The sequence below is a fragment of the Pteropus alecto genome, unplaced genomic scaffold, assembly GCF_000325575.1.
Source record: "Pteropus alecto unplaced genomic scaffold, ASM32557v1 scaffold461, whole genome shotgun sequence".
In the NCBI taxonomy this organism is placed as follows: Eukaryota; Metazoa; Chordata; class Mammalia; order Chiroptera; family Pteropodidae; genus Pteropus; species Pteropus alecto.
In genome coordinates, this window is record NW_006431079.1 from 5,074,820 (window position 1) to 5,099,839 (window position 25,020).

The window sequence follows — 25,020 nt, forward strand, 5'->3', positions numbered from 1 at the left end:
TTTAGAAATAGGCTCTCAGAATTTTACCCTCAGTGTCTAAGTAAAATGATTTATTTATATATATATTCTACCTATCCGAACAAGGATTTAAGAGGGCTAAGCGAGGGCCTGCCACAGAGTAGGCAATACCTTCTTTCCTTTCATAATATTTATTGAGCATATACTATGCAATAGGCATATTGCTAAGTGTTAGGGATACGTTAGTGAGCAAAACAGATACTGTTTCTGCCCTCGTAAGCTTTCTAACCTGGTAGGATAAACAGACATTATTCAAACCAACCTACAAATAAATATAGAAAAGAAGAATACAAAAAAAAAAAAAATAGTGTTAGATGAGATTAGAGAGGTAAGCAGTAGCCAAGCCAGTCTTCTAGTCAGTTTGCCTCTACCCACCCATCCCCTTCCCATTTCACTTATTTAACAAATATTTATTGATCATCTAATTAGCCGATGGCCATGAAGAGCCTTGCTAGCCTTAGAAAGACCAAGTGCTTCGGCCTTAGGGAAAACCTTAGGCAACAATGCATATATTTCTCAAAAAGGAGAAATTCTCCAACTAAGATTGGGTATTTAGCTGAAGTTAGAATGATGCCTGGGAAGGTATGAGCTTCTGCTCACTGAAGGTGTTCAAGCTGAATCAGAATTAGTACCATGTAGAGATGCTAGATTCAGGATTCAGGGAAACAAGATTTGGGACCTTGATACCAAACAATTCACTCAAGGTCGGCAAGGGGTGACAGAGCTGGAGCAGGAAACTGTAGCTTCACACAATTGCTTCTGAACTGGCTGTCTTTGCTAAGGCCTTCCCCTTTCTGGGGTAAGAAGGGGGCTGCTGTCACACGCCCTACCAGGGTCCCCTAATGAGTCCAGGCTTCATTTCCCCTGGTGCAGCCCAAATTTAAAAAAGAACATAGGGCCTGCCAGAGGCTTGCAGGTCCTTCTCCCTGCCTCCAGAGAACTCTGATTCAGCCTCATCTCTCCTCAAAGATATCCAGAGAAACTGAGAAGGATGCTGGAATTTTCCATCAATATCACTACCGAGGCAACAGCAAGATGATGGAGAAGAAAGGACAGGATGAGAAATGTGATCAGAGTTCCGTCATGCTGACAACTCACTTTCCCTCAGTTTGCTAATCTGGAAGAACGGATGTGTATGTTTGGGGGGTGGGGCAGGAGGGATCTCCTCTCTAAGATCCCTTTCTGCTCTTATACCTTGTTGAGGGGATTTTCAATATGTGTTCCCCAGTTAAGCAGCATCGGCATCACCTGCAAACTTGATATAAATGCAAATTTTCAGGATCCACGCTAGACTCACTGAACCAGAAACTCTGGGGTGGGGCCCAGCAATTTGCAAAACATTGCTCTGTAGTGTGGTCTTTATGGTACCCAGTGCCTCCTTAGCCTACAACCCCGTCTTGGTGCGATGGTGTGGGAGGCCACTGATTCAGACTATGCAGGGTGTGTTTTACACAACTCTAGGGAGTGCCCATCGCATTGTAAACACTGTTGATTTGTAGGCTAAATTTTTGGAAGACAGAGGTAAAACGACTCTTGAAGGGACACATTTTTCTAATCGAAATGGAGGTGAATCTGTCAGGGGCTGGAATTTGGGGATGGGAGCTGGAGCAGTCTGAGCTTAGCTGTAAAACTTTCCCACTCTCCAGTTTTCTGAGTGTGAGCCACTGCTGCTGCTCTTACTATTTCAAAGCCAAAAGAAGAGATTCCAGTAGAAACTTCCTCTTCTTATCGGCTCTCTTCCAGAAGGCATTTGTTTCAGGCCCTTAGAGACTTCCTCACCCAATCTCTTCATTTTACAGATGAGGAAACTGAGGCCCAGAGAGATTAAGCAATTTACTTAAGGATGCATAGAATAAGTGGCACAGCCAGGATTAAAATCAGGTCTTTATCAGAGGTATAGCTCTGTCATAATCTGCATTCAGTAGGGCCCCAGCCCCAATTCTGAATATGTTTCTTTTTTCAATTCCACCTCTCACATTGACCTCCAATACACACACACACACACACACACACACACACACACACACACACACACACACACACGGGCGCTCACACACACGCGCTCACACACACTCACAAGCACACACTCTCCAGCTCCCACTGAAGATCTATCTTCCTCTCCAAACAAGAGGAGAGGAAAGGATGTGAAACTCAGCTTTCCACAAAGCCCATGAGTCTGTGGTCAACTTTAAGGATGGCCTTGGGCAGTAAAAGAAGTTGCATTTTAATTAGGACCAAAGTGTCCAGGTAAAGGAAAGTGTCTGCTGGTTTATTTGGGGCATTCAGAGCAGCTGGGGAAGGCACGCTGGGAATGGAAAATTTCCAGACTCCTCTGCCTCCTGCCTCCACACGGCCAAATGAAGCCCACTCTGCCTGCCTGGGAGATTCCCAGGGGCTGTGCAGCCACAGCCCATTGCTGGCCCTGCCAAATCTGGGAGGCAGCAGATTTAATTCCTTAACTCAGCTCTGAGTCAGAGGTAGCCCAAGCTTCAGAGCCCAAGCCAATACTGTTAGGGGTGAAATTGCAAAGTTATCCCCTCAGGCTCTGGCCACATCATCCTTGAATAACTAAGGCCCAAAACAGAATATCAGAAATTCTCCAGTAGCCTCTACAACAGGCTTCCTCCCAAGGGACAGCAGTGTTTCTCTGTAGCTCTGAGACCCGCACAAGGATAGTGTTGTCTTTAACTCCCTTGCTGAAGCAACTTTAAATTGAGAAGGGATAGGGGAAGTCTGAGTTGCGGGAAGGAAAGGAGAGAGAGGAACAGGTATGCCCCACCCAAACAACAATCTGGGAACTTCTGGTTGTAAAGAGAGTCAATTTGGGTCACAGGCCCAGCCCTCCAGGGACCAAAATCTCATGGGAAAATGACGGTATCACAGATTTGGGCACCTAGCGATGGTCCCAGCTGGAACAGACATTATAGCATGGTACTCGACATATCAATTAACTCAACTGTTATACCCACAGTCCCTCCACTCATTGTCCTTGCAGCCAAAGGTAGTCCTGCTTTTACCATGTGACCCTACTTCCGTTTGGCTACAACTGACTGGGCAGGTAGAAGTGGAAAGCTGAATCCAGGTGTAATAAACCCACAAGCTGGCCAATGACCCATACTATGGAATGGCACAGAAAGAACTGGGATAACCATATTTTCTTACTTGAAAACTTAAACAGAGAAACACAGAGAGAATGAGACATTTTGAAGCAGGCGCAGATGAAAGGTTATGATTTAGAGAGAACCAGGGGCGACCATGATAAGCATGCAAAAGCTGTAAGGAAACAAATTATGAGGAATCAGAAACTATGAGTGGAGATAGTATTGAGAAAATAGAGCAGACGTGCAGAGTAACTGAGTCACATTCATAGATCGGTGTCGTGAAGGTGCATGGAAACCCTGTTTGTTAAGTTGCCTTGAGCCTCCTTAGATACAGAGCAACCTTGCGGTCCAGCCACACCGCCATAGGAGTCCTTTGCTTAGATTCAGTGAGTTCATCGTGCTTTTCATCCTTCTCTCCCTCACTCACTTAACAAGGTAAATTGAAAGATTCTTCATGTCTAATAAGCAAAATAACCAAACACGGCCTAGTCTTAGATTTTTAATAAATATAATGACTCAGTAGTACTAATGACGATGTTGAAAGAGCGAGATGAAATCACCCCATTTAATGAAGTAACTAATGACAACAGCAATGGCTTTTAGGTATCAGATGTGTACTTTTGTGTATCCTTGTTTACATTTGTACACAGCTGGAATTATGGTGAACATACATTTTTATTTTGGCTTTTATTGGCTTATTGGGACTTGAAGCGATATTTAGGAGATTCATGAGGAAGAAATGAGAGTAAACACACAGAACTGTGCCGTCCAACATGGTAGCCACAAGCCACATGCGGCTGTTTTAATTTAAAATAATTAAAATTAAATAAGGTAAAATTCAAGTTCCTCAGTCCTTAGCCACGTTTCAAGTGTTCAATAGCCTCCTGTGTTTTGTGGCTATCATACTGAACAGGACATAGAACGTTTCCATCATTGCAGAAAGTTCTATCAGACATTGGTAGGAGACAGGCTCCTCTATTATCCTCTATCTCAGGGGTGGGCAAACCATTCCTGTAAAGAGCCAAATAGTAAATGTTAGGTTTTAAAAGCATGAAAGTAAGCGCAGACAATACATAAACAAATGACCATGGCTGTGTTCTAATAAAACTTTATTTACAAAGAAAAGGCAGTGGGCCACATCATACTACTTGTTTCCTTCAAGCATTCAGCATTTCATAATAACTTACTTCTTTATTTTTATTATTGTCTTTCTCCCTACACTAGACTATAAACTCCATGAGGGCAGAGATCATGTCTATTTTGCCTATCACAGTGAATCCAACACTGACAGCACTAGCTTTATTACTGTTTATGGACTGAATGAATAATGGTGTTGACGTTTATTTCGCTAGGGAACAACAGAGAAGGAACCATTTTTTAGAGAAGATAATGAGTTCCCTTAGGGACATGCTGGTTGTATTATAATTTATTATTTTTATGACTCTCTCTGGAGTCTCTTTCACTTTTAGCCTCTTTAAGCCTCATTAGTCTGGAAGGCAGTGATGTTTTTCGGGAGCTGGGCAGAGTTGCTGCTTTTTGGACCCGCTCCCTGGGAGGCTGTAATTAGAGGCCCAGCTGTTGGGGAGAGTCCCTGGCACCTCACCCCGCCCCTCCCCCGGAGCCAAAGGAGCAGGAAGAAGCCTCGGGCCTTGCCTGGTTCTCCTGCATGTTCGTCAGGGTTGGCACCCAGAACTTCGATTCTTTTCCCATTCTATTCGGGCCGAGTGGAATTAGACCAAATCACTGACCCAAGGAGTTACCAAAGGCAAAATTTCCAAAATTTCAGTCATTCACGTGCTCCCTTCACGGCGTTTACTGCATCGCCATCCCACCTGAAAATATATTTACTAAGTATTTCCAACTCTTGAAAATCTTTCAAATGTTTAAATCAGATTGGTTTACTCCTTGCTGAAAACATTCCCCTGGCTTCTCATTTCGGAGTTAAATCCAGAGCTTTCACCACAGCCTACGAAGCTCACATCATCTCACCCCTGGATATTTCTGACCTCATTTCTGCCACTCATTCACTCCACTCCTGCCACACTGACCCTTTTGTATTCCTTACACATTCCAAGGCAGCTGATGCCTGGACCTGCATGGAACACCTCACACCTTGGAATCATCTCTCAGAAAGGGCTTTCCTGACCATCTTACATAAAACAGCAGCCCTCTTTGCTCTTCCAAATACATTTTAGAATGAGCCAGAAAATTAACAATATTAATAAACACACACACTCTCAGTATGTTGATTGGGATTGCATAACTTTCTAAAAATAATTTGGAAGAATTGTCACCTTTATAATATTGAGTTATCTTCCTATTCATGCTACATCTCTTCATTTGTTTAGGTTTTATTTTATGTTTTTCATTAAAGTTTTACAATTTTCTTGATAAAGACCAGGTGTACACTTTTTGTTAAATTTGTTTCTAGATGAATAAAATTGAATTGCTTTCATAAAGGATGTCTTTTTTTAAATTACAGTAGAAAATGTTTATTGCTACTATCTCTTTTTATTTTCTGCTGTATCAATTGTTATGACCCCATTTTTATTTCTAATATTATTTATTTGTGCCTTCTCTCTTTTTTCCTAATGAGTCTTACTGGTATTAGGGAAGTATTAAAGACCTCCTAGCACCTAATGGTGACATTCTTTTAGATGTAATCAAAAGTATTGAAAACAGATGGAAAAGGAAATACTTAAATATTATTTAATGCTGGTGTTTATATAGAAACCTGCAATCATTTTGTTTCCCAGCAATACTATATGGCTCCTATGCTGGGAAATATTGATTTATTAAATGTCACAACCACAATGATATACCTTATGAGTTATCAGTTGCTTTAGCTCACTTCAGGGCCTGTCTTCAGCTCAGGAGGTGATAGAAGGATGCTGAGGTAGAATGAATGGGTGTAAAGGGTGCCTCAGAGAACTGGGGGAATCCCAGAGTCTAGATAACCCGAGGGCCCTCTCTCCTCATCCCATTCTGCTGCCCATACTGCTCCTACGAGCAGCTGTGCACACAGAGCTATTTCCCAGGGGAAGATTCGGGGGTGAAGGGAGCAGTGGGTGAGGGCCTCCCTAACTTTCCCCACTCAGGGTCTGGATGTGAAGCAGGAAATGGGGGCTTCTTAGAACTGTCAAGGTTTCCTGGAAGCCTATGAGAGTTGAGGCCATCTGGCTTTCTACAGCTCACTTTCTGGTGGTGTTTGGGACCCGGAGCAGAGAACTCTCTCTGGGGACATAAGCTGACTAGCTGTAAACTGCGAGGGCCTGGGGGTGTTCATGTTGGACTGGAGAAGAGGCTTTCGGCCCTAGCTCTTCCAAACTCCACTGGCGTTCACCACAATCCCATACCCCCATCCCTGGGGCAATATTTGTCAAATCAGACGATGTCTTCTGGGAAATATGATTATTTTGAAGGCTCTTCCTCTGAGAAACCCTTGAACTGAGGAAGACAGGAAGCCACAGGCTCTTGGGTAGGCAGAGCCTACCTGGGTTACACACCCCCCACCTCAGAGGGGAATGCAGCTGTTCTGAGTCATCAAAGAAGCTTAACAAATAACACTTTCTTACACGTTAGCATCATCAAAGAAATAGATTCGGGTCAGTTTATAGTTGGCATGAGGTACTGAAAAGAACACGAACTTTGGGGCTATAAGGCCCAGGTTCGAGTTCTGGCTCTTCTACCTCCTGGCCATATCTCTTAGATGACCTCTCTTGGCTGTAAAAGCCAAATAACATCATGGTGTAATGTGTGATGCCATTTTTTAAAAAATTTATATCAGTGAATATAATGTTAAATAGCTTATATTTATATACGCTATATTAATTATGGTATGGCTACATGCTGTAACAAATAAGCCTTCAAATGTATAAAGACCCAAACATAATAGAAGTTCACTTGTCACTTGCATAAGTTCAAGGTTGTTTGGCTGGTGCCCCTTTTCCTCTCAGTGGTTCGAAGACCCAGGGTCCTTTCATCTTTGCGGTTCTGCCATCCCCCAGGGCTTCAATAGGCAGAAGGAGAACAGAGTGTGGAAGAGTGACACTCACTTCCTGAGAGCTTTGGCCCAGAAATGATAACATGTCATTTCTGCTTACATTCCAATGGCAACAACTGTACGCATGGCCACCCCTGGATGCAAAGATGGCTAGAAAATAAAATCTCTTCCCAAATAGCTGCTTTTGGCAACGATTTGTACCACAGAGGAAGAACTGAAATTCTGGCAGACGTGCCGTGTATGCAAAAAGAAAAAACGAAAGAAAGAAAAAGAAAAAGTCTGGAGAATGTACATCAATCTATTAACAGTAGTTAACTCTGAGGAGTAAGATTAGAGTAATAGACTTTCACTTTTTATTTTAAACAAGTAGTATTTTGTGAGCATATATTAATTTTATAACTAAGAAAAGAACAATGGACATAGTTCATTGTAAATTTCTGGGCAAATACATGTTATTTGTTGTAATCTTTATCATTGTTCTTTTATACAGTCCTAGGGTCAGAAAATATTACCCAAGAAAAGAATGTTCTATAACATGTCCCTCATTAAAGGCAGATGGGTTCTTGGGAGGGGGGGTGGTGTGGGGAAAAGAAGAATTTTTTTCCTTAAAAATTAAAAAATATATACTTACACCAAACGAGACTTCAAAAAGGATACAAATTTAACTGGAATGGTAGACTCAGAAGCACCTAGAGGAAAACATTCCACATGCATTATTTATACACAACATAAATGCAGTTCTCCAAAAAAAAATGAGATGCGATGTCTTAAATCTTTACAAGAAGGAAGGGCCACTCAGGTTTTCTCATTTTTTTGAACACAAAATATTTCATATTTTGTATGTAGAGAATAAGAGGTAATCATTAGCATGAAAAGGTAGAAGAAAAAGATTTATAGTCAATACTATGTAGAAAGAAAGCAAAATTACAAATATCAGCCTACTTCACAGATGGATATTAGAGGGACAGGGAGACAGATGAGGGGGAAATAAATGGAAACAGAGAGCAGGGAGACAAGGAGGACCTGTGAAAGGTTCTCCTGCAACCATTCTCAGGCCCAGTAGCAGGCAACAGCCTCTGAGGAATATCAGCGGCATCTGGCTCTCGCCAGAATCATTTATTCATTCAACAAATTGTTATTGTATACCAACTGTGAGCAACAAAACCTCTGCCTTCTAGAAATTTGTTTTCTTAGAGGAAAGAACAATAAACAAGTGCTTTGGATAAAACTAATGCAGGGTGAGGGAGATAAAAAGTGCTAAAGAGGAGTGCAGGAGAGGGGCGGGAGAGTATGTGTGATTTTATGTAACTGACCTCACGGTCAAGGAAGGCCTCACTGGTAAGGAGTCATTTGAGCCAAGGTTTGAAAAGACCCATGTGAACTAGCATGCAAAAAATGAAATAGTTATCATTGCAGTGGATGCCGTCGGTTGTCCAGCCAAAATCAAGGCATTCCTCCCTTTGTCCCACCCCTTTGCCATGATGCAGTCATGTGACCAGGAGAAAGCTGGACTCCATCTCTAACTCCAGGGGTGGATCCCAATTAGTCTAAGCCAAACCTGGCAGCTCAACCCGACTTACCGGTGACTGGTTCAGGAAGCCAGGCTTAAGTCAACTAACACAGGGAATGCCCCCTGCCACTGTATTGGTTCAGGATCAGACACTTAACCTAAGCTGGCCTAAATAGATTGAAAGAGAGGATTTATATTTCTGTTTGGAAGAGGAGGTTTTTTTTCTCTATCATGATGGATGTGAACAAGGAAGCATGTTGTCGCAGTTGCTCAGGACATGGTGACACGGCCATCTCTAGACAACGAAGGAGGCCAGCCTGCAGACAAAGCCAATACAAAGAAGAGGACAAAGCTAGGAGAACCACAAAGAACTAGAGTCAGAGCCCTGATTATTTCATGCCTGGAGCCCACTCTACTTCAAGACTTCTCATTATAGGAGATGAGGAATCGTCTTACTGTTCATGCCAGTTTGAGTTAGGTTTTCTATTACTTGGTGCTTTAAAGTTCTTAACTATGACAATAAAAATAATAGTAGCTAACATTTTTTGAGCATTACCTTGTGACAAATCTACTCCTTAAATTTGCAATTTCATGTAATGTTGTCAACAATCTCATGAAGCAAATAAAACTATTGTCTTTATTTGTAAGATGTAAGTAACTCTGCCCAAGGTCATATGGGCTGTAAGTGGCAGAACGAAAATCTTCCGGAGCTCAGAGCCTGCGCTCTTAACCACTGTGATGATTCTATCAATATGTGAGGCAGAGAAATAAAAACAGGAAAAAAGGTGTGAAGAAGCCATAGGAAGAGAAGATGTTGATACTCTTATGAAATTAAATTTCATAATTATATGTAATCTTATTCTCTCTGCCTGGAATACCCTACTCCCAGAATCCCTGCTCCCCAGTTCCACTTCTCTGCCTAGAAACTTCTACTTGTTCTTTAAGACCTTGACTCAGAGATCACCTCCATTGTCTCTCGGTATATTGAGAAGCAATTTTCCACTCTCCTTACCTCCACTTCTTCCTTCCCCCTCCCTAGGTCTCTACCTCCCAGGCACACAAATGCCAAGCTCACGAGTCATCTGTTTTGCCAAAATTCTGTTCCGATTTGATAAACTCTGGGCAGGCCAGCTCATTCAGCATGATTCAGCCAGAGAGAATAGTGAGGCTGCATGCCCAGCATGCCGACTGTCTGAGCTCAGGCAGGATGGGCGGCACAGGAACCTCAGCCTGACAGATGGCTCCACTCGGCTGTCTCTCCAGGCCTGATGCCAGGGGCAGCAGCGATAGCTCTCTGTAGGAGGAAGGGTGGGAGGCAGGTTGTGTGATTCTCACATGCATAGCTGTACGTTTGTGTGTGGTTACATGGGAAGCACGCATGAGCAAGGCTGTGTTTTACCCAGACTGCATATTTGTATGTGGCTAGTTTTCGTGTGCTTATTATCTGTGTGCGCAGATGAGTGTGTATCGGTATGCCTGGCTGTGTGTTTGTGTGTGTGTATGCACATTTGTGTGCATGCAGAGGTGTGTGTGTTTGAATTTCAAGTTTGCATTCATCCTGGTATATGTGCTCAAGAGCATGAAAGGGAAAGATGGAGGGAGAGAGAGGGAAGGAGGGAGAGAACGGGGGAGGAAAGAAGGGAGGGAGAGAGGGAGGAAGGGAGAGAGAGAGAGAGGAAGAAGAGGGTTCTAGGGTTTGAGAATTCAGCCTTTTGAATGTTCTCACCTGAGGGTGGAGAGCTGCCACACACCTCTCCCTCCAGCTCTCTCCTCATCACAGGACTGAGAGACATGAGCTGCAGCGGAAAGTCATCCCATTCACAGAGTGAAGTTTAGGCTGTGGCTGAGCTTCAGGTTTCTAAAAGCAACTTCCTGACAACAGCTTCTCCCTAAGATAGAGGTACTATTGTGAATCCAAGCCCCTCTGAAAATCTGGTGACTAGAGTAGATTTTGTTTCCAGGAAAATACCCTTAAAACATACAATTTCACATGTACTACACAGAGCTCAGAGGACGCCCAGACCCTATTATGGACCTCAGATAGGAAACTAAATATTGTACAAATACTTATTGAGTACTTATTGAGTAATATTATATTGAGGTCTTGTTAGAGAGATAAGTACATAGAGGCGTAAGATAGCCACTGCTTTTGAAGAGTACACAGTCTGTAGGAGAAATAGATGCAAATGCATAATCATAGGCCACTGCAACAAGTGCAGCAATGGTTAAATGAAGGAACTGCCGGGGCACGAGAGGAATGAGAGATGCATTTGTTGAGGAGTTCCAGGGAAAGATTCACTGAAGAAGTGAATTTTTCGGCTATATCTTGAAATATTAGAGAAATATTAGAGAAGACATTGTGGAAAAAAAGGTGGGGAAGGACTTTACAGGCAGAAAGAAGAGTATGTAAAACGGCAGAATTACTTTAGGGATAAGACTTCTGGGAGGATCAGGAAGCAGGGCTGAAAGGGAGTCTGGAGGCAGGCTGTGCAGAGCCTTGTACTTACTGAACTAAAGATTTTAGATTTTTATCCTGTAAGTGATGGGGAAACTTTGGAACTCTTTAAACACGAGAATGACATGATCTAACTGGTGTTTTGCAAAGACCACAGTGTACCAGGTACTCACCCAGAGACCAGAGGAGAGGTTGTTGCAATAGTCCAGGTGAGATATAATGAAGATGTGAACCATAGGAATGTGGGAAAACCAGGGCACAGGTTTAAAAAAAATAGATATTTAGTAGATAACAGTTGAAGATTGCGTACCTCCCTTAAAGGTATGGGGGTTAAGAAAAAGAACGAAGGAGCAGTTGAGCATGGCTTCTCTGCTTCTAGCTTGAAAATAAAGGTAGATGTTAGTGCCATTCACTGGAATGGAACCAACATGCAGACTCGCTTGTTGGGGAAGATAATGCGTTCTGTTCGGAGCACATCGTGAGACATCTGACTAGAGATGTACATTAGGCTATTGACTATGTATGTCTGGAGTACTGCAGAGAGAGATTTGAAAATATAAATTTTTGAGTCATAAGCAGAGAAATGATAACTGGAGTCGTGGGTCATAGATAAAATCACTCAGAGAGAATGAGAAGAGAAATAAGAAAGAAGTAAAGATTTAAGGGTACATAGAGGAAGAGGAACTTGTGAAGGAGACTGTGAGAAAGGATTCTTAGAAATTGGAAGAGTTTACATAAAACCAAAAGACAGGGATTTCCAGGAGCTAACAAGAAACAAAATTTTAATGAGGGAGTGCTCATTAGTGTCGAGGGCTAGGAAGAGGTCATGTAAGGGAGAAGACTGATGTAAAAAACATGCAAAATCAAAAGATAGAAAGAAGACTGGAAGGAAATACGAAATACACAGAACCCTAACCAGAGTTTTTACTACAGGGAAATTATGAGAGTTTTCAATATTCTTTTTTAAAGTTCTTGTCTAAGTCTTCCCAGACCAATCCAGTGAGCGTGTACCAAATTTGAACAATGAGAGAGAATACCTGTAAAAAACTTAGAAGGCTCCTGAAATAGAAGACTTCTACTTTCAGCCAAGATGACATAACAGGCACCGGATTTAACTTTTTGCTTATTAAACAATTATAAAACAAGACAAAATATATGAAATAACTGTTTTTTAGATGTTGAACAGTGGGCAGTACAGGATTCTAACCCCTGAAAGTAGGAGGAAAAATAAGATGAGTCATAATACTATAAATATATCCTAGATGGGACTAACATATTAGGCCCCGAAGAAGAAAATATTAGCGAATTTGAAGATATAACAATAGAAATTAAAACCAGGGAAAAAAGACTTTTAAAAAAAGAGAATGGAGCATCACTGAGCTGTTGAAAACTTCTGGGCCTAATGTATGTATAATTTGAAATCCTGAAAGTGGATGAGGAGGACAGAGAGGAAATATTTGAAGAATCAGTGGCCTCAAATTTTCCATATTTGATGAAAACTATAAACCCACAGATCTAAGAAGCTCCATGAATCAAAGCAGAAGAAACATGTAGAAAAGACACTAAGGATCAGGATTTCAAAGAAATATCTGCATTCTTCATGCTCATTGAAGCATACTCACAATAGCCACCTAAATGTCCATCCATGAATGGGTGAATAAGAAAATGTGATATAGATAGGTAGGTGATAGATAGATAGATCAGTCTATAGATAGATCGATAGATGATAGGTAGATGATAGGTAGATGATAGGTAGGTAGGTAGATAGATAGATAGATAGATAGATAGATATAGGTAGATAGATAGATAGATAGATAGATAGATAGATAGATGATAGATAAAATGAATGATTATTCAGTCTTAAAAAAGATTTTGCCGTTTGTGACAGTATGGAGGAACCCGGAGGACATTTTGCTGAACAAAATAAGCCAGAAAGACAAATACTGAATGATAGTACTGAATGGGAGAAAGGCATTGGGACAGTTGAAAATCCACACATAAAAAAAGTAATTCAAACTCTTACCTTACACTATACATAAAATTAATTCAAATAGATCATAGACGTAGACGTAAGAGCTAACACTATATGACTTCTAAAAGAAAACCTAACAGGCACTATGGAAAACAGCATGGAGATTCCTCAAAAAACTAAGAATTGATCTACCATATAATCCAGCAATTCCTCTACTGAGTATTTACCCCAAAGACTTAAAAACTCATATCCAAAAAGATATTTGCACACCGATGTTCATAGCAGCATTATTCACAGTGGCCAGGACATGGAAGCAACCGAAGTGTCCTACGATAGATGATTGGCTAAAGAAGCTGTGGTACATATATACGATGGAATATTACTCAGCCATAAGAAGAGATGAAATAGTGCCATTTGCGTCAACATGGATGGACCTCAAGATAATCATGCTAAGTGTAATAAGCCAGACAGAAAAAGTTGAAAATCACATATCACTTATATGTGGGATATAAACACAGAAGCAATAAATGAATAGGACAAAAACCAGAGACTCATGGACATGGTTTATAGACTAGTGGTTACCAGAGGGTAGGGGGTAGGGGAGGAGGGGGTAGGTAGATGGTTAAAGGGAGTCAAATATAGAAGGGTAGGGGGAGGGTGAAGTGGGTAAAAGGGATCAAATATGTGGTAGCTGAAGGAAACTGAACTTTGGGTGAAAACACACAATATAATACATAGATGTCGAATTATAATGTACACCTGAAAATTATATAATTGTATTAACCAATGTTACCTTAATAAACTTAATTTTAAAAAAAGAGAGAGAGAAGAAAACCTAGGAGAAAATCTTCATGGCCTTGGATTGAGCAAGAAGTTTTTAGACATGACACTAAAAATGAACTCCATAAAGGAAAAATTAATAAATTGAACTACATCGAAAACTAAAAACATATTTAGAGTTCAAAGACACTATTAAGAAGATGAAAAGAAAAGGCATAGGTTGGGATAATGTATTTGCAAATCACACATCTGAGAAAGGATTTATATTTAGAATAGATAAAGAACTCTTACAACTCGATATTAAAAAGAAAAATAACCCAATTTAAAAATGGGCAAAAAATTTGAAGAGACATTTTACCAAAGAAGATAAACAAATAGGGGATTAAAAGTACAAACTTCCAGTTATAAAATATATGTCATATATTAAAATATAAAGCACAGGGAATATAGTCAATAATATTGTAACAACTTTGAATGATAACTTGATTTATTGTGGTGATCATTTTGTGAGGTACATAAATGTTAAATCATTATGCTGTACACCTAAGACTAATTCAATGAAAAATATAAACAAATGGCTGATGAGCACATAAAAAGATGGTCCATATCATTTGTCAATGGCATGCAAATTAAAAACACAATGAGATGCCACTGTACATTCACTAGAAGGACATAATAAGAAAGATAAACAATACCAATTGTTGGTGAGGATGTGCAGAAATTGGAACTCCCATTGCTGGTGGGAATGTAAACTGGTACAACCACATTGGGAAACAGTTTGTCCATTACTTAAAAAGTTATTATACAACACAGAAATTCCATTTCTGTAAATCTATCAGAGATAAATGAAACATATGCCCACACAAAAATATGTATGAAAATGTCCACAGAATATTATTCACAATAGTCAAAAATGAAAGCAATCTAAATGTTTATCAATTGGTTAATAGATAAAGAAAATGTGGTACATCTATATAATGGAACATTATTTAGTATTTAAAAGGAACGTACTACTGATACATGCTACAACATGGATGAACCTCAAAAACATGCTAAATGAAAGAAGCCAGAAGCAAACACTACATATGTGGCTCTATTTATATGCAATATCTAGAAAAAACAAGTTAAAAGAGACAAAAAGCAAATTAAGTAGTTGCCTAGGTCTGGGGTGGGAGTGGAGATTAACTATTAAATGGTGATCAGGGAACTTTTTGGAGAGATGGTAATGTTCTAAAACTGCATTATGGGGATGGTTTCACAACTCTATCAAATCGTTAAATTTATACATTTGCAATGGGTGAATTTTGTGGTATGTACATTATATCTCAATAAAACTGTTTAAAAGAAAACAAAGAAATAAAGACCTTTAGACATAATAAAGCTGGAAAAAAGTTATTAACAGCAAACTAGCAGTAGAAGAAAGGTTAAAGTATTCCAGGCAAAAGGAAAATCATACCAAATGGAAATCTAGATCTACACAAAGGAGTAAAGAGCACTAGAAATAAAAATGTGTGGGTTTCTTAGTTATCTATTGCTGTGTAACAAATTACTCCAAAACTTAATGGCTTAAAATAGCAAACATTTATTATATCGCAGTTTCTATGGGTCAGTCTTGGGAGACAATTCTCAATTACATTTCTGCACATCTTGTATCACCTTTGTTCCACATTATCTTTTTATGGATGTTTGTATAGCAAACAGCCTTTGAAGACAGAGAAAGTGCCTTTCTCCCTGGCAGAAGGTAGATTTGTTTCCTGATTCATCTAATAAAGTCTTTGTCTGGGGCAAAGTTTAGTTAGGTTTTCTTGCAGCTTTTCCAGCTTTTAACCATAGACTATGAATGTCAAAGTTGATTTCAGGATGTTTTCTCCTGTGAGGTCCAAACACAAACTTAATTAGCTATAGCTATGATATTATGCTCCAGGAAACACCTATCCCAGGAGCTGGAGGGAGGGGTACAAAGATGGAAACAAGTATCTAGTAGGAATAAGGAGAGTGTTGGAGAAGAGAACTTTAAAACAGAGATGTATACTGGTCTGGTCTGATAGATTCTCTTTGGAATTCAGGGCAGTGAATTCTGAGGGAGCCAGAGCTTTCCACCTTTGGAGAACCCATGAAGTTGCGAGTATGCCAATAACTGAGATGATCTCTTGATTGAGAAGAGAAACCACAGAGCCATTGATTGCCCTACTGTCATTCAAACAAAGGAGAGAAACCCAGGCCTTAAGACTGGAGATGGTGAGAACTTCCTCAGTATTTCAACAGCCTGGAGATAAAATTCCCAAAGGCCAGAAATAGGGACAGCATGTTGGTTTTATTATTTTTTATCATAATTATAAGAGTAACGCATGCTTATTGCAAAATGTTTTGAACAGTAGAGAATATAAAGTGGTGAATGGTGAGTGAGAGTGAGATGGCAAGGAAAGAGTTTTTATTCACCACTTTATATTCTCTACTGTTCAAAACATGAGAGACATCTAAGGTAAAGCTATAATCAATCTCTCGTCCTGCCTCTCTCCTCTTCATTCTCCTAAGTCCCTTCCCCAGAGGAAGCTGTTTCTTTTGGCATTTTTATATCTCTGTTTTTCCTAAATAATATGTTCTTATTGTTAATTAATCAGTGTTAGACATGGTGTAGTGACTTCTTTTTATGTAGAATAGGATTTAGCATTTTCACACTCCCATCCCTTCCGTTTCTTCTCCCTCATCTCCAACTAGAATTATATTACAATTTTTGGCTAGATCAGTATTCGCTGTTTACATTATTATACCTATGCAAATACTATTTACAACTGACCATCAAAGTATACCAAAATTATATTTCTTTTCCTACTTTGCTTTTCCTAAAGTTAACAATTGCCTTGTTTTTTTTTTTATTTGCTTAATATTCTTTGTAATTATTACCTATAACTAACTCTTCTGACACCTTTCAATAACCTTGCACTGTGGTTTTCCTTGTGGTCAATGGCACCAGGTAATCTGTCAGTTCCAATTTTTCTCTTGAAGACAACCCTCCTGGAGATCATTTTTATTTTCTTATTGGAACTCTATACTTCCTTTATACTCTAGTCCTCCTGCCCAGTTGTCTTCTGAGACTTTGCTTCCCTGTCATCCTGGGATTTTTTTTTCTTTTTTTTTTGCCTTGTCCTGAGTTGGAGTTCCTGTTGACTAGAATTTGTATCTTTCCCTTTTTCAGGTTACACCTGTATTTGAGAGATCATGTGCCACAGTGGCTTCATTGGTTTTAGCCTGGTAATAAGCCCACAACATAAATCTTTTGAATCACCTTGCTTTAATCAGGATTCGTTGGCCTTTACACCTGGTGCAAAGCAGTGATCTTAGGATTCATCTTCACTGTCACCTTTAGGATGCTCTTCATCTCTTTCTTTGTTGGAACTTCTGCTTTCTTGGTTTATTTTGGTGAGAAAGAGTGCATTTCAGACATGGCATGTCTGAAAATGTCTTCTCTATCCTAAAAATGGACATTTGGGTCATTTCCAAAATTTCGCTATTATAAGCAATCCTTACACGAGCATCTTTGCATACATGTCTAAATTATTCGAAAGGAGAAAACAAGACTGAAGCATGTGACAGATGCAAGAAATGATGAAGCATGCAAGCATGATGAAGGTCAAAGAGGAGGAGCTCGCCAAGCCCCTATCGTGTAAAGGGTAAGCTCATAAAGGAGAATGGAAGTTAAAGCTGGAAAAATAGGTTGTGGCTAAATCATTGAGGGTCTCAAATGTCATTTTAATAAGGTTAGATTTGGAAAGCCATAGAGATCTTTTAAATGGGAGTTCGACTTGATAAAAGCTATTTGATTCCACTTCGATAGAGTGAGAAAAGAGTTCTATTATACCTCAAAATCCATGTTCTAGAAAAGTAGGAGGAAAACCAAGAGATGCTAGGGTCATAGCAGCCAGAGGGGAAGAAGCCTCAAGAAGCAAGTAGTCGACTAGATCATATGATACAGAGGAATCAAATTAGATCACTTAGTGAAAAAAGAATCGTGGTGGAATTTGCCTGAGTAAAATGTCTGTCAGTGGAGAGGAGGAGTCTAAAGGCTAAAAATTATGTCAGCAATAATATAATTCTGCTTTGAAAAGTGCATAGGAAAGGAAGATGTAGAGACAGGAAATGTATTAGTTGGGCTAGACTGTGCTATAGTAACAAACCATCCCCAAATTTTAGTGACTTAACGTAGCAAAAATTTGTTTCTTATATTCTACGTGGTGGGAGGACTGCTCTACAAAGTCTCTTAGGAGCTCAGAGTGATGGAGGCTCCATCATCTTGAAGTTAGAACTTCTGGAAGACAAAATCCCCTCCACAATTGCCTCAGTAAACAAAGACTTTATTGGAAGATCACATGCCAGCTACTCTATGCATTGGTCCAAAGTAAGATACTAGTCACCTAGGCATAACTTCAAGGGAGCAGGGAAATGTGAAGAGTATATGGAACATTTGGTAAACACCATTATTCTTGACATAGAAAAGCTAGACTATATAAAATTTGTTATAAAGAGGAGAAAGATAAAGTAATATCTAGAGTGACAGGAGGTGAGTGGATTTTTTTGTTGTTGTTGTTTTTCTAATTAAAAGAGAATTGAATTTGCTTACAGGACAGGGAGTAGATAAGCAATAGAGCATGGTATTGGTCCTGGAGAAGGTGGAAAGGGGAGCGATGGGCCTCAGAAAGGAGCCCAGGCCTTCTTTCTCTGAGATTGGCAGGAAGGAAGTGAAGGACATGCAGTTAGCTAAATTTGTGGGTGTAGAGGCAGGAAACTGAGGAAGTTCACACCTGATATTTTTAGTTTCCTAAGAAGTAGGAAGCAAGTCAATTTCCAAAAATGGTGGTGGTGGTGGAGGTGGAGGTGGTGGTGGGAGGAATCAGAAGTAGGTTATGGGCCTTTTAGAGTTTAAACAAGGTTCTCAAATCTATCTCCACTAAGCCACCAGCCATTTAGTAGATAATTACGATAGCTTCCTATCTGGTTTACTTATCTTCCTTCATTCAATCCTTTCAACATATTGCAAAGGGGTTGATCTCTTTTAAAAGACAGAGCAATTCAGACAATGCCATATTCTGCGTAAAACGCTACTGGTTCAATATCTTTAAAATGATCCAAAGATCTGACTCACATTAACTTCTCTACCCTTCATATCTCTCACAAGACACCCCCTCCCTCACCCCCACTTCATTTCCTTCCTCCTTCCTGGCCTAGGGCCTTCCCAGATGCTCTTCCCTCCACTGGAAAAGCCCAGCCATTCCACTTCTACTTTCACTTAGCTAATTCTAACTTTCCTTTAGGACAGAAATTAAATGTCACTTTTTAGAGAGGCTTTCCTGGACCCTTCAGACTAGGGTAGATCTATTGGATGCTTTTATAACACTTGGAGTTTTTTCCTTTGCAACACTCTTCACAATTGTAGTTATATGTTTATATATAGTGGGCAAGGTCTCTTCCCTCTGCTAGACTTTAATTCTATGAAGGTAGGCACTATATCTATTGTCTGTTTTTGTTATCTGTTTAACATGTAGCACATTGCCTGGCATATAACAGGTGATAAGTAAACGTTTGTAAAATAAATGAACAGATAAATCAGTTTTGTTAGTTCATTAGTTCATACCTATTGTGAAGAGATGACCAAGGTTGCAATACTTATGAGAGTCCAGTCAAGGATGAAGCCCACAGAATTGCTTTAGAGACAATCTGCATGAAGTGGAAAAGGCAGATTGTTGGACCAATACAAAGTTCAGACTTTTCAGAATAAGTGTGGCAGAAAGAGGATAATGCTGGTTTTCATGCTGCACTATAAGGTCTAGGCAGAATAGGAAAGGAAGGGAAATATTAAGGAGAGTGATGGACTTGGGAGAAAACAGTGAGGTCAGAGGCCTGGTGGCATCCAGGATGTCAAGGAGCAGGTATGATAGGAGTAAAAGAGTGAGAGAGCTAGGGAGCCAGGAGATGACAGTCAGAGATTTAACATGCCAGAATTTAAGATCTCTAAAGTGGAGTGCCACATCTTGAGAAGGTCTCGGGTATAACCATGGTTCTGAGGTAGTGGTTATTGTTGCCAGCATTAAGGAACAAAGAGGCTAGGATGTTAAACGACTTCACATAATGAAGTCACCTGGGCGATGGCAGGACTTGAAGTGGAGAAGACTTGAGGGACTGAGGTAGTCAGAAGAAACCACTGCAAAGAAAGCATAGAAGACGGCATGAGCCTCAATGACAGGCCCTCCATCATTCCTTCCATTCTTAGGTCACTCGTTCAAGAATCGTGGTCCCATGACAGAGTCTGATGCGCTGAGCTAGATGACATAAGCCTCAAAGGAGAAGTAAATTTTGCATGCGATAGAAGCGTAGTGATAGGTTAGTGTCAATGGAGAATGACGAGACTGCCAATGGAGGCCCCAATAAAATATGTGAGAAGAGGCAGCTTCTAATCAAGAGATTAGAAGAAAATATAGGGAGGTGTGGCCTTGAGGGAGAGCCAAGTTTCCATTAAGCAGGAGGTGAAGAGAGCAATCTGCCATGGACATAATGTTTATAAGAGGTTTTTGTCTGTTTGCTTGTTTTACAATGGATCAAAGGTTGCTCCAGCTGTAAAAGTAAAAGTCACAACATGTAATAGAAAGAGGACCGGCTATCTGTCAGAGGTCAGAGTTCCATTTCTGGCCTCATCATTTACTTGCTGAGCGACCTTAACCAATTACTTCACCTCTTTGAGCTCAGTTTTCCCATCTGTGAAATGATAAAGTCGTAACTGGCTTACTGTGAGGATCAAATATATAATGGATGCAAAATGGCACTGTAAACTGCAAAGTGCCATCTACATGTGAGTTATTACTGCACAGCGAGTTAATGGTAGCATTTGGACAAAATTCTTAATTCTTGACTCTCAATTTATAACAGTCCTGTAAGAAAGTCAGGGCAAAGGCTGTCTCCATTTTACAGGCTCATTTATTCAAAAAATCTTACTGAATTACGGCCATGCCACCCTGAATGCGCCTGATCTCATCTGATCTCCGAAGTTAAGCAGGGTCGAGCCTGGTTAGAACTTGGATGGGAGACCACCTAGGAAGACCAGGTGCTGTAGGCATTTAAAAAAAATAAAATAAAATAAAGTAAGAAAGAAAGAAACTTTACTGAGTGCTTATCGTACGTCAGTTACTGAGCTGGACAAGGGGATAGTGAGATGAATCAGACACAATCTATAACTTTGGAGTTCATAGTTTAATGGAGGAGACAGACGTAGTAACACGATAAGTTGTGCTATGTGGCATAATGGTGGACTAGACTGCTAGTGTGCACAGAAAAAAGAACAATTAGGGAGAGCTTGAGAGAGCTTTCTAGTAGGAGTGGCATGGCAACTGGGCCTTGAAGATTAAGCCAGAGAAGAGGAGAGGTATTCCACTCCCAGTCAGTTAGTGGTGAAGATCCAACTAGAACCCAGAGCCACAAACATGCAGTTATGTGCCCCACACCCCTCTGCCCCCACCCCGTGCTCTCTAGACAAAGGGAAAGAAGCCTCTCTGGTCTCACTTAGAAGCTTATTCTCTTTGTTTTTGCTAAGGGCCTGGCTGCCATGGGAACACCATTCTTGCTTAGTCTCTTTTCTATATGCTGTCAACAACTTATTGTTGGGGAGCAATTGCACAGCTCAGATCCCCCAGATATGAGGCATCATGCTTGTTTCTGCCTCTTAGTCTCTTCCCAATTGTCTAATGATGCCTGTTGTTGGCTGACTGCCCTTCCTTATTTGGGAACAAATCAGAGGTCAGTGGGTCAACTAGTAAGCAGCTTTCCCAGGAAACCAGCAAGCCTTTAAAGGAATCATGACTTGTCACACACCCCATGATTGTGCCACACAAATGGGGTTCCTGGAGGACTCTTCACCCTGTCCCCTTCTCTCCTCACTATTTCCTTCAGTAACATTAAGGAAAAACCAGGTCGTATCTAGTTTCTTCATTCTCTTAGGTTCCCAAACTGATGGTTCCCTTCTCACTTTTTCAGAGAGCATTGGTGGAGACCTACCTCTTTTCCTGGAAACTTGGTCATCCAGGATTGGGCCCTATTTTAATAGCCAGCAATAATAAAATCATGGTATATCCATTTTATAGATGAAGAAACTGAACCTCAGCGAAGGTAAGAGATGGTGGGCACCATCTTTGGAGGGACAGCAAAACATGAGACTGGATTGTAGCCTAAGGCAAGAAAATAATAATACAAATGTTGGCTGTCTAGCATTCAGGTCCCTTTCCCTAATAGTACTCTCATTTCTGCACACATTATGTAGAGTCGTGGAGGGAGTGGGCATCCAGATAGGGAGTGGGCAGCCTATCTACCACTACAGTCACTGAAAGGCCAAAGAGTTCTAGTGTCTGAGGTTTAAAGCAAATAGAAATTACCTCTCTACTGAGATTAGCACTGTGCTTAACCTACTGTGAATGCTTAGGGAATATCATTTCTGTTTCACCATCATGTTATTTATTATCATTGCGGTGTCAGGCAAGTCACTTAACATTCCTTGCCTCAGAAATGATGTATGTAAAACTGCCAGTGTTCTTAACGTTTATTAACTGTTATGCTTGTCATAATTATTTTGTTATTGGCATAATTATTTTATTATTTTATCACGAGTGAATGGGTTGAATCAATTGTGCTATGTCATTGGCATGACAAATTACTTAACATAATGCAGAAACAGACTTTGACTTGTTGATGTAGAAGTTTATATCATTGAATAGAAAGGTCACGTTATGATATTTAGATTAAAAACTATATGTAAATAAATATATACCTGAAATGATATATCCCCAAATGATAACCAATATTTATCTTTAGGCAGTGTGATTGTGGATAATTTTCAAATTTTATTTTTGCCTTTCTTCATTTTCTGTCTTCACGAGCAGACATTATTTAGTAGTAATTATTTTTTAAGTGGGGTGCTGCAAGGATGGCTGCTCAGCGAGTATTCTCACTTTCCTGCGTGGTGCAGCAGTATGACTAGGGGAAGATGGGTTCCAACGGTGAAGTGGCTCGGCTGCTGGCCAGCAGTGACCCACTGCCTGGATCTCAGGCGATAAGCCATATGCAGAGCTGTGGATGGGGACATACCCACAGGGAGATGCCCAAATTCGTGACAACCACATCTCACAGAAGACCCTAGGCCAGTGGATTGCTGACAACCAGTTCTACTTGGGCTCGAAGGTCAAGGTAACCTTTAATGGCAAGCAGCCCTTCCTCTTCAAAGTGTTCTTGGTTGAAATGGCCCTGTCCATCCAGGCGCACCCTAACAAGAAGCTGGCAGAGAAGCTGAACCTCCAGGCTTCACAGCACTACCCTGATGCCAACAAGTCAGAGATGGCCATTGCCCTCACCTCCTTCTAGGGCTTATGTGGCTTCTGGCCAGTCGAAGGGATTGTGACCTTTCTGACGAAAGTGCCCAAGTTCCATTTCCTAATTGGAGATAATGCAGCAACACGGGTGAGGCAGAGCCCGAACTGTGACTCCCAGGTGTGACCTCTGCTCTGCAGGGCTCTTTCTCCCAACTGATGAAGAGTGAGAAGGTGGTGGTGGAACAGCTCAATCTCTTGGTAAAACAGATCTCCTAGCAAGTGGATGCTGGAAACAGGGAGGACATCTAAGGGGAGCTCTTGCTGCAGCTGTACCATCTGTATTCCAGTGATATCAGATGCTTTGCCATCTACTTCCTAAACCTGCTTACCCTGGAGCTGGAAGAGGCCATGTTTCTGGAGGCCAATGTGCCTCAAGCCTACCTGAAAGAGACTGCATGGAGTGCACAGTATGTTCAGACAACACGGTATGTGCCGGCCTGACACCCAAGTTCATCGATGTGTCAACTCTGTATGAAATGCTCAGCTAGAACCCCAGCCTCAGCAAGGATAGTCTCTTTTCTCCAACATGGAGTCAGGAAGACCCCTATCTCTCTTTGACCCCCCCCTGTACCTGGCTCCATCACTAAGTATAAGGTCTTGGCATTGGACTCTGCTAGCATCATCCTGATGGCATAGGGTACAGTGACAGCCAGCACTCTCACGGCCCAGGCAACAACCCTTCTGCAACATGGTGGGGTGCTAGTCATTGGGACCAATGAGAGTGTCTCACTCACTGTGCCTGAGGACCTGCTGATATTCCATGCCTGCTGTCTGCTGTAGAGGCCACAGCCATCTTGGCTCTCCTGGCTCACCCTAAATCCTGGCCAGCCTTATCTCCTCAGGTCTGGTCCAAACTCCTTCCCTGCTCTGGATTTTTTTGGGTGCACGTTGGAAGAGCTGGTATAGAGTAATGAGCTTGAAGGCAGTGACTTTTGAGCAGGCCTAGGTTGACCCAACTTCTTCCTGGGAAGATGGGCCCAGGTGAGGACTAAGGGCTGACACTCCTCTTGTATTCTCACCACACCTGAGCCAGACTCAATGCAGGAGGCAGCTCTGTTCCACCTACAGTATTAGACAGGCTGGTGAAATCTATGATTAGCTCAGCATCAGTTACAGCAAAGGGATAGGTAACTAATACTAAGAACAGGGTTCTGGCCCCGGGACTGCCCATTTCCTCAGCTGCAGAGGAAGGAAAGGGTAGGCCTGTGGACCAGTGCTGTTCATCATCACTTTCTTGCTCTGTCAAAACAATTTAAGATCAATTGTGTTGAGGAAAAAGGAAAAACAAAGATTATCACTTAGTGGCAAATCAAGGACTCTGACTAGATTTCAGTCAGGGGCAAATTCAAGGGGGTAGGGCAAGGCAGCCAGGTTGCATTCGATAGATATGGAGTCAGAAATGTCAGTCAGAGCATACTCTGGATGACATGCCTCTGGTTTAAGGAAGGTCCTAGGCAGTGCCTAGATACAGATCCAACCTTCCAGGGAAGCTGGAGGCCAGAGCTCAGAGAATAATTTCTATCTGTCCCCTATCTCTTCCCTGCATCTTCTACCACTTTATCCCTCTGCAAAAAAGAAAAAAACAAAAAGAAAAAGATTCCAGCCATTAAGTTCCTCAAATATGGCAAACTCATTTCCACCTCAGGGCTTTATTACTGCCTTTTTTCCCTGTTAAACCATTTGTAAGTTACTCTTCATCTTCCGGTGACTATCTATCCCATTAGTCTATTTATTTCTTTGATAGCATTCATTCACTCTGAAAATATCTTGATTGTTG

The 25,020-nt window shown here is 41.0% G+C and overlaps 2 pseudogenes; both read left to right on the forward strand.

The window, feature by feature from the left end:
- The first annotated feature begins 20,825 nt into the window (after positions 1 to 20,825).
- LOC112469581 lies at positions 20,826 to 20,944 on the forward strand (annotated as a pseudogene).
- A 1,857-nt stretch (positions 20,945 to 22,801) lies between these two features.
- Positions 22,802 to 24,463, forward strand: LOC102893378 (annotated as a pseudogene).
- Positions 24,464 to 25,020: the final 557 nt, after the last annotated feature.